The 14,278-nt window shown below is 36.4% G+C and overlaps 1 non-coding gene and 2 pseudogenes across 1 annotated transcript; 2 read left to right on the plus strand and 1 right to left on the minus strand.

Annotated features, from left to right (window-relative positions):
* The first annotated feature begins 2,785 nt into the window (after positions 1-2,785).
* Positions 2,786-8,929, plus strand: LOC120256976 (annotated as a pseudogene).
* Positions 3,965-4,038, plus strand: TRNAT-AGU. Its single transcript has one exon. It is a non-coding gene; the product is annotated as a tRNA-Thr (tRNA).
* Positions 8,930-10,195: 1,266 nt separating the features above from the next.
* LOC120256974 lies at positions 10,196-13,281 on the minus strand (annotated as a pseudogene).
* Between the last annotated feature and the right edge of the window lie 997 nt (positions 13,282-14,278).

Here is a 14,278-nt window from a genome sequence, read left to right on the forward strand (position 1 = left end):
GTATTTTTTTTATTTTAAAAAATCAATTGGGCCCTTACATTATATGTTTTTTAAATATTTAAATATAATTTGCTGTTTTGTTTTTAAATGTGCACCTTGCTAATTTGGTCATTGTTGCACAGGGTACATTTCTAAATGATAAAAGTTTGTATTATTTCAAAAATAGCCTGTACCCAACCTTTTTGGGTGTGTGTGCTTACCTTTTCTTGATGCATGGGTTTCTTATTTATGCTGTATGGATTTGCCAAAAGCTTAAGCTTTAAGGTGTAGATGACTAGAATTTATTTATTTATGCCTCATTTTGTTCAGTTGAATTGGCTTCCATTATTTATTTAATTTATAATAATTTTGTGTATGTTTGGATGAATGAAAAATGATAAGAAAAATATGAGAGCAACACTAATTAGAAGTGCAGAGTATGAGAAATTGCTTCTTTTCTCATTTGTTTTGTCTTTTGCATAAAAACTCACAATCTATTCAGATGAAATCAAACAGTTTTTGTAAATTCAAATCCTCGACGGTTGCTTTGTTGCCACACATTTTCTATGTGTGCAATTTGTTGGTACTCCTTTGGTTTGAGATTTAAGATCTTGATTTCGACTCATCAAGTATATTCATCTCTCTTTTCCACCGTAACCTGTAAACTGGAAAACCTTGTCAATATGTCAGCCATTGTGTTGCCGCTGACAAATTATCCATCTTGGTTAAATAATATATTTAGTTACTGGCAAGCCCTTTTCTAATCACCGCTTTCCCCCACACATCAACCGCATTTATGTTTTCTTGAATCTCCTGTTACCATAACATCTTGATGACGCCATGCGTTTGGCCACGTCACCAAGAATTTCTTATGCTTTGTTATTAGGATGGTCTAGCGTGGTGGACATGCATTTCTTAAATCGATGATCTTCTCGTTTGCTTCAATATATTACTTTTGCAGTATTGGAATTGTTTCACTTTTGTTCTTATTATGATTATTTAATCGAGCTGACATCGCTAAACTACCATTTTCTTTTAATTCCTCAATCTTTCGCAAGGTGTTGAAATCTTTCTCGCCTCGTGAATCATGTGATGAAAACCCGCGGGTAGAACTGCACAGTTGGAGTGATGTCAAATGGTAGGTCATCGCTTTCCTTAGTGAATTTCATCAGCAGCTAGGTAAACTCGTTTTATTTTCTTTCATTTATATTTTTATGGTAAGGCTATGAAAGCCATGATGCTGCCACACCAACCTCTCCGTGTAAAGTTTAGTAGCAAATATTTAGTGTTACTGAACTTCATATCCACCAATGTTCTATAAAAAGCCCACTGAGGAGAGAATGGACACATCTAAAACTGCTTTCCCAAGACTGTTTTCGGTAGAGTGCACATACATGCTTTTATGTTCATTCAGGCCTCTCTCTCGTGTGTTTTGAAACCTCCTCGGCATGCCCCACATTCAACTTGTTTACTCATGGAGCAGTTATTTGTGATTATTATTGAAAGTTATAGGATCTGTGTGCAAGCTTGCATGCTTTTGTTGAATATAGCAGTGCGGTCTGGAAAATTACATTTCACTAGTTTGTCATCTGTGAATGAGATATTTGATGCCATCAACTCTTTCTTTCTTGCGCGCAGAGATGTTGAGAAGGCCTTCTTCACTGAAACTTCTTAAGTGTCATCAGCATAACCAAAGTTAATCAAACTGACAGAATGAAGGCGATATTGAAGCGCTTTGCAAAATATTCCCTGATGTGCAAAAGTATAAGCATAGCGTAAGTTAATCTTTCATCGTTTGATCTGTCGTCTTTAGAATGCTGGGCATTGTTTTATTTATCTACACTCGAAAAGCTGCACGTTCACCACACTTTGAAAAACCTGTACTTATATGTCTTCATGTCTTCATTTGTTGATCAGTCCAATGTAAAATACCATGTATAATTATTTTGTGATGATGGTTTGCTGGCTTCCTCAACTCGCGTACTTAGAAACTTGATGTGAGCAAGAAAGTATGGATCAGAGATACCCATAGAAAACATTCTTCATCCAATGCCTATGTCGGTGTGGAACTTTTTGAGTCTGGAATGTTTTGATGAATGTTATTGATTTATGTTTAATCCTTGACCATTCAATATAGTAAAATTTTAGTTTATATCTTGTCTCGCTGTATCCTTTGTAACGTGGCCAGTATTTCTTTGTGTTTCTATTCTTTCTGGGCAACCATCACCCAAATTTTCTCTTTCCTTTGTATTCATATGGCATGTATATGGAAGCACATTCTTGCAAACAAAGGATCCTTGCAGAACCATGTAGAAAAAGTGGTGAGACTGATCTTTCGTTTCACAGCTACAATTGTACACAAGTTAATCCATGTCTTTTGAATGCATCTACGTCCAATTGAGGAGCTTATCTTTCCTGATGTTTTTCTCACCCAATTTGAGGATCTTATTATTACTGATGCTTTTGTTTACCTCTGACAATCATCAAGCCAGCCTGGCCCTATGGTATGACGCTTTTTATGCACTCACTGGGCTCGCTATCTTCACTATAAAAAATTTAAGGTCTAATTTGCCAATTCAGCGCAAAAGGCCTCATCCGGGAATCTAGTTTCAGGAACATTGTTGATCAACCCACATGCATGATTCTGAATAAATTGATATGTCTCCAGAAGCGGTTTTAATGAAATGGATGTACCGGTGTTATTCAACAAAACACGTAAAACTAGTTGAAATATTTCCATGTACACTTTATATTTATATATATATGTGTATATCTATATATATATATATATATATATATGTTATCTATGGATATTAGTGAGTCACATTTGACGCCTCAAGCTGCTCGGATTTTATGCTTTCAGCCAAAATTTCTGCTTGATGAACTTGATCGCCGGCATGAAGATGCCACTCGTGTTATGCGTATGGTTGATGAGAAAGTATTTTCACATTTCTTGGATGAAAGTTCAGGGATGTAAAGCAGGATGTGCTTTCTTTTGAAGAGGGTTTCTTGAGCAGCATTTGCCGTCCACTCTCTTTACTTTTCTCTCTTCTTCCTGTTGGTCCTGCGTCAATGTCTTTTCTATTATGCCGACCATTTAAATGTTTCGCTCATGAAAAGGTAGAGAAGCTATATTTCTCGACCTCCCAAAATTGTCCATACGCCAGATATGAGAAAAGAGAAGTATTTCAGTAGTTTGGTTTCACAAAAGAATATGGAATTCTAGCAAATGAAAGCGAAGACATTAGAAAAATTTCCTTTTTGTAATCGTCAACCTATTTGCATTAACTTCAATTTTCTTTTTCTTTTTCCGGCATACAGGAAGAAACTGAACCAATCCATTTTACAAGACAGTTCAGAAATTCTGTATGCCACGATCATGATGTAGTGATTGCAAATGCTGAAGCTGGATTATGCTTATGCGGGTAAAATGAACTAAATCTATCACTCTCTAGACTTGCGTCACTCTTATGCCAAAACACATCATCTCTTCTTTTAGCCGACAATGGTGTGTGAGAAAATATATTGTTAAATCTCTTGATCTCAAAACAACTTCATATCAGAGTTGGAAAGCTACTGCCCTGCGTAGTGGGATCTCCCGGCCATACATCACGATGACAGCATAATGCGCTAGTAGCTTGGAGCTTTGTTGCATTGTCAGCGAGTGAGGTTTTGGAAATATACTACTGAATGATGATCATTCAATACCAGTGTCATTTGCAGTTGTTGCCTTTCAATGCTAAAAACTAACAAGATTTCAGTAGAAAAGAAAGGAAAACAGAGTCTTGTATAACCTTAAATTGGTATTATATTACAATTGAATTGTTCCATCTATGTTTTTGTCAGAAATTTTGAGGCTTGAATGTATTGTCTCGATAATCATATTATTCATGATATTTATTTTAATGGTTATAATAAATTTAAATTTTGCTTAAAAGTCAGGTAAATAATATTATTTTATTAACAATTTTCAAGTACAACAACAGCTTTCGTAGCTCAGTTGGTTAGAGCACCCGTTTAGTAAGCGGGAGGTCTTGAGTTCGACTCTCAACGAAAGCAATACTCCATTTTTATTTATTTATTTTAATATAATATTTTCTTTGTTTTGGCGTATATTCAGATATATCTTGGGAATACACTTACGTTTTGAGGTTTTAAAATCACGTAGGAGTTACCATCTTCGAATCTGATTTAGAAGATATTCACTGTTCATCTAAATGAATCTGTCACCAACGATATGCGCGTTATCTCACTCGTTTCCCTGATTTGGAAGAGGTTCAATGTTTATCTCTAACTGCTCTTCACAACGATCCATCCATTATCTCACCATCCCCTTTGTTTGCCCGACGCCAAACCCTACAACTTCATATTCTTCAAACTCTTTCCCAATTCTTTTCCTCAATCCATCCAAATTCTCTTCTCATGGCTTACGCTCTTCCTGATGATGCTCTCTTTCTTGGCCTTGATAGCTCCACTCAGTGAGTATCTTTATCTCTTCCTTCAATTTTGTGATTTTTAATCTTTTGATCGTCATACATTGACTTTATATCTTGATATTCTGTGGTCGTGTGATTTTGAATAAATTTTTCATGTGTTTTTGGAGTATTATGCTAGTTTATACTGTGAAGAATGCCATCATGCTTTCAAGTTCTTGTTTTTCTTTCTAGTTATGGTCTAATTTATGCAAATATATTGTTTGTTTGGATGTCAGCAACGCAATTGAACAGTTGCTAGAACAGTTGCTAACCTTTTTGTAGTTTGATATAGTTTTAGTAGTAATAGAATCTTTCACCAAAAAAGTTTTTTTTTTTCCTTCTGGTTTGGTAGCAATCTTTGATGGAATCATCACAGAAGAAATAGTTTGAATTCAAGTAATGTGCTTTAGTTTAGGTAGTCTGTTTGTTTATGATGAAATACTCAAAATTTCCAGTGGAGAATCTTTCCTTTAGATAAGGATTCATTGGCATTCCCAATGGATCTCTCTGATCTTTTTTTGTCATGGAAGGTGAGCGCTGTGTCTTCTTCTTTTGCTAACAAAATTTTGTGGTCTGATAAACTCTGGAAGGTCTATATGCTATTGTTTGCTTTTTATGTCCTCAGAACACCAACAATTGGTTGAATGTGCTTTTGTTTGTTAACAGGTCATTGAAGGCAACCATCTTAGATGCCAACCTTTCGATCGTCGCTTCAGAGCAAATCAACTTTGATTCTGAACTGCCACACTACAAGACCAAGGATGGTGTCTACAGAGATTCTTCAGATAATAGCAGAATAGTTTCCCCAACCCTGATGTGGGTGGAGGCTTTGGACCTTTTGCTAGAAAAGTTGAAGTCTAAAGTGGACTTTGGAAGGGTTGCTGCTATTTCAGGTGAGTGGACAACAACATGGAAGTGTTTACTGGAGGAAGGGTAGCAATGCTATCTTAGCCTCTTTAAACGCGAAAGTGCCTTTAGTGTCACAGCTTGCTGACGCTTTCTCTACAAAGGAGTCACCTATATGGATGGACAGCAGTACTACTGTGCAATGCCGAGAAATGTGAGGAAGCTGTCGTGCACTGGAAATTATCAGCTTACTGGATCCCGTGCATATGAGGAGATTCACAGGGCCCCCAAATTCGAAAAAGCTATTTAAAACACAGGAAGAAATTTATCATAACACTGAGAGGATCTCTCTTGTCAGTTCCTTCATGGCTTCTCTTCTAATTGGAGGGTATGCTAGTATCGATGAGACTGACGCAGCAGGCATGAATTTGATGGATATTAAGGAGCGTATTTGGTCTAAAGTTGTTTTGGAGGTTTGCCTTTTTAGACTCAACCTGAGCTTTGATGTTTTTGGCTTCTAGATTTTTCTCATTGTAAGCTTTTGTAGGTTACTGCTCCAGGGTTTAAGAGGAAAGAAGCTTGGGAAATTGTAACCATCTCACTACAGTTGCTGGTCCAATAGCTCCATATTTTGTGGACAAGTAGTTGGAATTGTCTGTTGAGCATATTGCTTTCAGATGTAATAAAGCTATGTCGATTTCACTTAATTTTTTTGTTTGTTCATGATTATGTATTGCTTCTTAATTTTTATTTTTGAATTTGTTGTGTTCTGATTTATGAGGTACCAGACTTTCACGCAGTTTCAACTAAATAATTCTCATTGATTCTATATCTCAAATTATTTTAAATTACATGTCATATTTAGTTATAGAGCACCTTGAAATGTTGCCTATAACCTAAAAAGGACAAAAAGATTAGCGGACTTTAGGATTTATGTTTTAGATTAACATAGTTAATGGATTATCATATATTGAATAAATCCTATTCAAACTATAAAACAGAAAACCTAACTTCTATTCAATTTGGAAACAAAACAGAACTTTCTTTATAAAAGACCTAGAAAACTCTAGGGATTTTTGCATGAACATGAAAAAATGTGTAACTAATACACCCCTGGAAAAACTATGTTTTCTTATCTACGCCAATGAAACATCTGATCTTTATTTATTCAGTTATATTCCCCTATTGCTAAAACGCAGTTTTTAAAGTTGGTATAGGCAGTCACAATGGTACCTTCTGCATTTCCGCTCCTTCCCTAACTTTTGTTTCTTTCACCTGTGTTTTTCTCTATACTAGGACACTATTCATGTAATTATTTAACATCATGCACATGTCTTTGATGTCTAGAACTAGCTACTAAGTCTTTTGACAAGGGGATTTATTTATTTATTTTATTACTAATTATGAGAATAATTACTTTTTGCGGCATCCATGCTGACAGGTTCCAATTTAAGAGCAGCTGCTTGGTTATCCACTGGTCTGGAGACAATCCAAATAGCTTGGCAGGTTGGTAATCAGTGTCAATAAATCTTATCTACATAATCTGCAGCTCCTTTGTTTTACTCTGCTGTATTTTCTTTTGTTTGGTGTTCATATTCCAGCCTTTTTAAGCTTTCATTTTAACGCATATTTAAACCTTTTATTGCTGCATATTTCTTGGCATTCTTAAGATTAAAATGATTGATGTCATAGGAGCTTTTTGCCGCTTGGATGTTAGCTTTGAATAGATCTTTAGATCATTACATGTTTGTAATGCTTGGTATTGTGGATTGACCATTATATATGCTTGGACATGTACAGGTTTGACCATAATACTCCTGGAGATTTGGCTATTAGTCTTGGTACCAGTGACACTGTGAGTTGCACTGCATCATTTTTTGGTTGATTTGTTGAGATTTTTTTTTTAATCTCCATGAAACCACTGATTAATAACCATTTGTTTGCTTCTAATAGATTTTTGGCATAACTAGTGAACCTCGGCCAAGCCTTGAAGGCCATGTCTTCCCGAATCCCGTGGATCCAAAGAGCTATATGGTAATGCTGGTCTACAAAAATGCATCCCTAACTCGGGAAGGTAAATAGAAAACATGAATTGTTTCAAAGAGTACCAATACAAATTATTATTGCAAGTGATCTGATGAGTGCTTGACTTCTATGTGATCATAGATGTTCGTAACCGGTGCGCGAAGGGATCTTGGGATGTTTTTAACACATATTTGGAGAGCACCCCTCATCTTAATGGTTTGTTTTCCTTTACTTTGCTTGATATAATTCTAGGCTGGGCATTAGGATTTCTTGTTGTATGTCAGTGATGCAAATATTTTCATTTGATAGCTTCATCAAGTGCATTTCTCATTGTAGTCCTCCCCTGCCTTCATCACATACTAATAATGCCTTGTCATATTTATCCATTGGTTTATATATTTCATTATTTTTTCTGTTTTACATTATGCAAATCCACATTGTATGAATTCTTTTATCCTTTTATCGTGTTTCTGTTGGGCTTCATAATATTCTTTTACTTAGATTATCCTGGAAAGTCATTTTTCCTATTGTTATTCATCTTAGTGGCCTGAGTAACTGCTAGGTTTATTATTTATTCATTATGGTCTTGACACCAAGTTATCATTCTGGTTTGCGTCTTTACTTACCTTGCTATCCTGCCTTCAGGTGGAAAGCTTGGATTTTATTACAAGGAACATGAAATTCTACCTCCAATGCCAGGTATTAACTGATCAATATTTTTTTCCATTCCATGATAATTCATCAATTCACTTTGTAACATTAATCTTTCTTCAAATATAGTTGGAGTTCACAGGTTTGCGGTTGAGAACTTTGCTGCAGACTCACTAAATGAGTCAAAAGAAAAAGAAGTGGTGTTGTTTGATGAAGCTTCAGAGGTTTGAATTCATCAAATATTTGTTACTTCATCTTCTGTACCAAAATCACTTGTGAAACCTCATTCTTATCTTATATTTAGGTGCGTGCCCTTATAGAAGGCCAGCTTCTGTCGATGAGAGGACACACTGAGAGATTTGGTATGCCAACTCCACCAAATAGAATAATTGCTACTGGTGGAGCATCATCAAATCAAAGCATTCTGAAATCAATAGCTACCATTTTTGGATGTCCCATCTATACCGTCCAAAGACCCGTAAGTTTGAACATGATTACTTTGTCTCTTAAATACTTTTTAATTTTAGACTTTCTTCATAGATTATTCTACCTTGATTGTTTTTATCCAATATCATGCTATTATGCATTTCAGTCAAGTTAGTAGCCATTTCATAAGAACGTATAATTGTGCTCTTTGTTGATACATTTGTTTTTCATTTCAACTGGGAGTTTGTGACAATTCAACATTATCAGAACTCGGTAACATGTGAGATGGTTGAACTCATTGAATTATTTATAAAACAACCATCCATTTGGAAAAATGATGCAATTCTATTACCATTTCTTGTGGTCAATAAGGACTTACATGTTATTTTTACGAGTCCCAGACTAGCTTCGTTGGGAGCTGCATTGAGAGCAGCTCATGGATGGTTATGCACAAAGAAGGTGCATTCGTTCCGATCTCGAACATGTACGAAGGCAAATTAGAGAAAACGTCTCTTGCTGCGAGTTGACGATGAAAGCAGGAGGCAAAGAGCTTCTATCAAAGTACACATTGATGATGAAGAAAAAGAATGGAAATCGAAAGCTCTTGTCGACAACACGGGTCGCAAATAAAAGCCCTCTCTCTTAGTTTCATCAATAAAATCTTATTTGGTACAGAGACATCATAGAACAATAAAATTTGTCAAAGCACTTGAAAGTGTTAGACATGTAAAAATGGTCTTAGTTGTGTTTTTCTGTGAATAGTTTTAGTTGTGCTAGTGACAGTTTACAGAGTATGTTTGTTATTTTAATTTTCTTCCCATTTTTTTTACAACTTTTATTTAAAACAGATATCAGACTTTTCCTTCTTTGCAAATATTTTATATTTTCATCTCATAATTTTATATGATGTTAAATTTGGATTGGCTTAATGAATGACTAATCCAACCAATTAGATGCTTCATGATGTTCAAAGTGGTGGCATCCAAACAAATGCTGGTGTATGTACATTGAGAATTTTTATCTTTAAAGGTAGCTCCCACTTGTTATTAGTGGACTTCATTGCACTTTGTGTGGTTAATGTAGTTCATCCCCTTAATTTACCCTCTAATTCACCATTAATCATAGTTAGAAAATCATTTTGATTATATAAATTTTTTAAAAAAATTTAAACTAGACAAATTTATATTAAGAGTATTATATTATTTATCTAATCATAATATTACTTTACTTATTCTAGTGAACTAAGACAACCAAAGTTATCAAAATTTACAAGTATGAAATAAATAAAACTCTATAAGTTTTAAATAGAATAAATAAAAAAGATCTAATACAAAGGAATATTTAGTATATAAATGGAAGACCCCACAAATAGAATCCACTTAACTTTGGAACACAAATAATGCAATAAGGAACCTCCTTTTTTGGAGTGCCAAATCATACTCTCACATTTGTCACTCTTTATTTCTTTATATCACCTTCATACAAAATATATATATATATATATATATAGTGGAGGAGAATACTCTAAAAAAAGAAAAAAATACTAATAATAATTGTTATATGCCTTTTTTATTTTTCCACTTGAAAGCAAAGCACCAGATGCTACAGAGACAAAGAGTGCAAGAACATTCCAAAACTAAGATATCTATCTCTCTGTCTTTTTTATAACTATAAGGACACTACCTTAACTTTTCTATAGCTTAGTCTATGATGTAATTCATATGCTCAAAAAGAGACCAACAAGAAGCTTCATTTGTTCAGGCTTGTGTTTTTGTCAATGCATATTGCATATTTCATATTTCGTATTTCGTATTTCGTATTTTGTACTTTGATCTGGGATCGCAAAAGTAAATATTCCGTACTTTCGAATGCCGGCAGTTACGTCGGGTTTTTTTCGCCGACTTGAACTTGGATGATGGTGAGGTAATTGCATCAGACTTGAATGGATCAGCTTCAATTAAGAGTTGAACAACTTCATTCATGGTTGGGCGCAGAGTTGGCTGCTGCAGGTGCATCTTAATGCAATCCTAAGAACTTGAATCATTTCATCCTTGAAAGGGCTCCAAGATAATCTCTTGTCTAACACCTCTGTTTCCCTTCTTTGTTTGCAATCTTACTTGACACCCAATGAATGATGTCTCTGTTTTCGCCGAACTCTGGCTCGCTCGGCTTTTTCCCGTGATCAACTCCATCAACACAACACCGAAACTATAAACGTCGCATTTTGTTGTCGCTTTGAATGTGTACGCGTATTCTAAGATGGAAAAAATAAGTAATGTCGAAGATAATAAATATTTCTACTAATAGTCCCACATCAGTTAATTTATTTAGTACCTGGAGCTAAGTAGCCATAAGTGCCAGCAATAACCGTGGTGGTGGAATCGTAGTCATGGCCTCTTGCTTGCAAGACTTTTGCAATGCCGAAATCAGCAACCTTCGGCTCGAATGAAGCGTCTAGAAGAATGTTCGATGTTTTGATGTCACGGTGAACAATTGGAAACAAGAGATCGTGGTGAAGGTAAGCAAGACCTTGCGCGATACCGAGCGCAATCCGATGTCGAGTAGGCCAATCCAAGAAGTTCCATTCAGTGTGTAGAGCATCCCAAAGGTTACCATTTGGCATGTACTCATAGACGAGGAGATTGCTATCGAGACTTGAAAAGCAACAATAGAGCTTGACAATATTTTTGTGTCTAATACTCCCCAAAGTTTCGACCTCCGACCGGAGTTCCCTGTCAAAGGACAAGCGATCGGAAGAACCATCTTTCGCCTTTCTAGTCCATAACTTTACGGCCACCCATTCCCCGTTGCTTAGCTCTATCTTGTAAACGGTTCCTGAACCACCGTGTCCGACTATGTTCTTGTCGATCAAAGCCTCGACAATCTCATGTTGATCGAAACTAAGCTTATGAAAGCTCTGTAACATCATAAGAAAAAGAAGAGGAAGAAGATATACCCTCTTGTTCCTCTTGTTGGTTCCGCTTGCTAATCCATTTCTTTGCCAGGAGTAAAATTCCAAACACCGATAGCATCAAGCAGAGACCGATGATCCAAACATTGTTGAGACGCTTCCGCAAGCTCGGTTGCGGGCAAAGAGGAAGAAGAAGTTGATCACTTGTGACATTGAGATGGACAGGAGCACATAAACCTGGGTTACTGGAAACACTCTCATCAAACCTTCCTTAAGCAGAGGCACCGGGACCTGGCCGGAAAGCCGATTATTCGAGAAGTCCAAAGAATTTGGAAGAAGCTGACACAGGCTTTCCGGAATCTCACCAGAGAGAGCATTGTTGGAAAAGATTGAGTACATTGAGGGACTTGAGGGAGGAGAGTGAAGAAGGAATTGGTGAATCAAGCATGTTGCCCTTGCAATGACAGCTGATTGAGTTTACTCAAACTTGAGATTTCTTCAGGGATGGGTCCAGACAACTTGTTGTTACTAAGATCAATCTTCACCAATCCAGAAGCCAAAGAAAATCTCAACTGAATTGCACCTGAAATCTGATTGTTTTTGCAAGAACAATCCAGTCAAATTCTTGGCACCAGCAATGCTTTTTGGAATAGAACCATGGAGTTGATTGAAGCCAAGATCAATAATGGAGGCATGCGGTAGACCAAAGATGGATTCAGGAATGGTGCCAGTGAGGTGATTGTCATTCACTCTGAATCTAATGAGACTAAGGCAAGATCCTAAAGACTCCGGCAAAGTGCCGGAAAAGAAGTTTCCAAGTGTCAGGAAGTAAAGAAGCTGTCCTCCGGCACAAGTCTCAGCAGGAAGCTCACCGGAAAACTGGTTCTCCGAAAGCTCAAGCACGATAAGTCCCGAGAACTTTCCGAGCATCGGAGGCACTCTACCGGATAGCGAGTTCCGGTATATTGATAGCATTGTGAGTGTAGTTGAGTTACTGAGCTCCATTGGTATTTCTCCGGTGAGTTTGTTGCTGTAAAGCTGTAAGACCTGAAGCTCCGGCAGCTCACATAGCTTCTCCGGTATCTCGCCGGTTAACTGATTCACCGATAAGTCTATATCAATAAGCTTGGACAAGTTGCCAAGTTCCTCAGGGATAACTCCGGTGAGGCGGTTGTAGTAGAGTTCAAGAAACTGAAGGTTGTGAAGCTTGCCAAGAGTTGCCGGAATGCTACCGGTGAGGAGATTACCGCTCAGCTCAAGGTCGGTGAGTGACGTCATGTTTCCGATCCACGGCGGGATGTCTCCTCTCAAAGAAGTGGTGGAGAGGATCAAAATTCTCAGCTTGGATAACATCGAGATCGATTCCGCAACCTCAAACGTCGAAACCCGGGTTTTTGGGTTGAGGTTGAGGACTTCTATATTGGAAAGATTAGTGACAGACGTCGGAAAGTCACCGGAAAAGAAATTGTTGGAGAGGTCAAGAGAGCGGAGGGAGTACCGGAGAGGTGAGAAGTCAGGTAAAGTTCCGGGTGAGGCTTGAGTAAGACATGTTGAGTTCTTCCAAGAAGGAGCAGTTGAGGACGTCAATTGGAAAACCATTATGGATATGATTGTTATCTAGACGGAGAGTGCGGAGTTTGGGTAAGTAGGAGCAGATGCCGGGAGGAAAGTCTCCGGCGAGGGAGCGGGAAGAGAGGTTTAACATTGAAACAAAATCAAGATCATCACATGTGATGCCCGGAAAGTCACAGAAACAGTTGGGTTTGAATTCAGTGCAAGGCAGGAGCCAGGTGGAGAAGAAGGAACTGGAGAGAGAGTGTTTGATGAGGGAGATGAAGGTGGATTGGTTGTTGTTGTTGTTGTTGGATTGGAGGGAGAGGAAAGGGAAGAAGAAGAAGGTAGGGAGAAGGAGGAGGATAAGGAGAGAAGAAGAAGAAGCCATGGAGGTTGAGGTTAGTGTGGGTGTGAGTGTGGGAATGGGGTTGAAGAAGGGGAGGAGAGGAGACATAGCTTTATAAATGGGAGGGAGGGAAGGAGGGAAGGAGGAGAATAAAATAATAAAATAATAATAAAAATTTTAATAATAAAAAAATTGATAATAAATAATAATAATAATAAAAGGTTTTTAGGGTTTATTTTTTAGAGTGAAGAGAGGGGGGTGGAGGAAGAGAATGATGTAAAGGTGGATTGCATGAAAGAGGAAAAAAAGGAGGGAGAGAATGGGAGATGGAAGTGCTTGGCTTTACAAAAAGAAAGTTCTTTTATTTATTTTATTTATTTATTTTAAGAAAATTGGTTACATACACCTATACAACCATGTAGAGGTAGGTAGGTGATTGTTATATAAAATTATAAATTGATATTTGAGTTTTGGGTTTTGACTCATTACCTCTTAGTTTAGTAGTATTGGGTCTTTTATATACGATATTCGTTTTGGTGAAAAGACATAGAGATTAATTTCAAAATTCACGTAGGTGAGAGATAGACGTCATCGAGTCAGCTTTCCACTTCTACGTACGTATCCGATATCACGTTATCATGCTTTCGTAAAAAAATAAAATAAAATTGTATATATATATATATATATATATATATATATAGGAGAGGTTCAGTGAAATTAAAGATAATGTTTTTATGATATTATCAATTTATTTTTATTAAAAACTAAATAAGAATAATTTAGGAAGGTGTATAAATAAAGATAGCTTCACATTAGTATGTATGCTTATTTTTCTCTCCCTATAACAATTTAAGTGATTAAATAAACAAATAAATAATATTTTGATTTAGATTCTTAAAAAAATCATTAAAGGTGGCAAGAAGTGATTGATGAAAAGAAAAAAATTAGTATCTTTTTATATGATTTATAATCGTTTTTCTATTTTTCTATTATTGATTATTGAACAATCAAAAAAATAAAAAGAAAAATTCGAGATAAGTAAAAAAATAGCAATTTTTTTAACAT

Source organism: Dioscorea cayenensis, unplaced genomic scaffold, assembly GCF_009730915.1.
Source record: "Dioscorea cayenensis subsp. rotundata cultivar TDr96_F1 unplaced genomic scaffold, TDr96_F1_v2_PseudoChromosome.rev07_lg8_w22 25.fasta BLBR01001772.1, whole genome shotgun sequence".
Classification (NCBI taxonomy): Eukaryota; Viridiplantae; Streptophyta; class Magnoliopsida; order Dioscoreales; family Dioscoreaceae; genus Dioscorea; species Dioscorea cayenensis.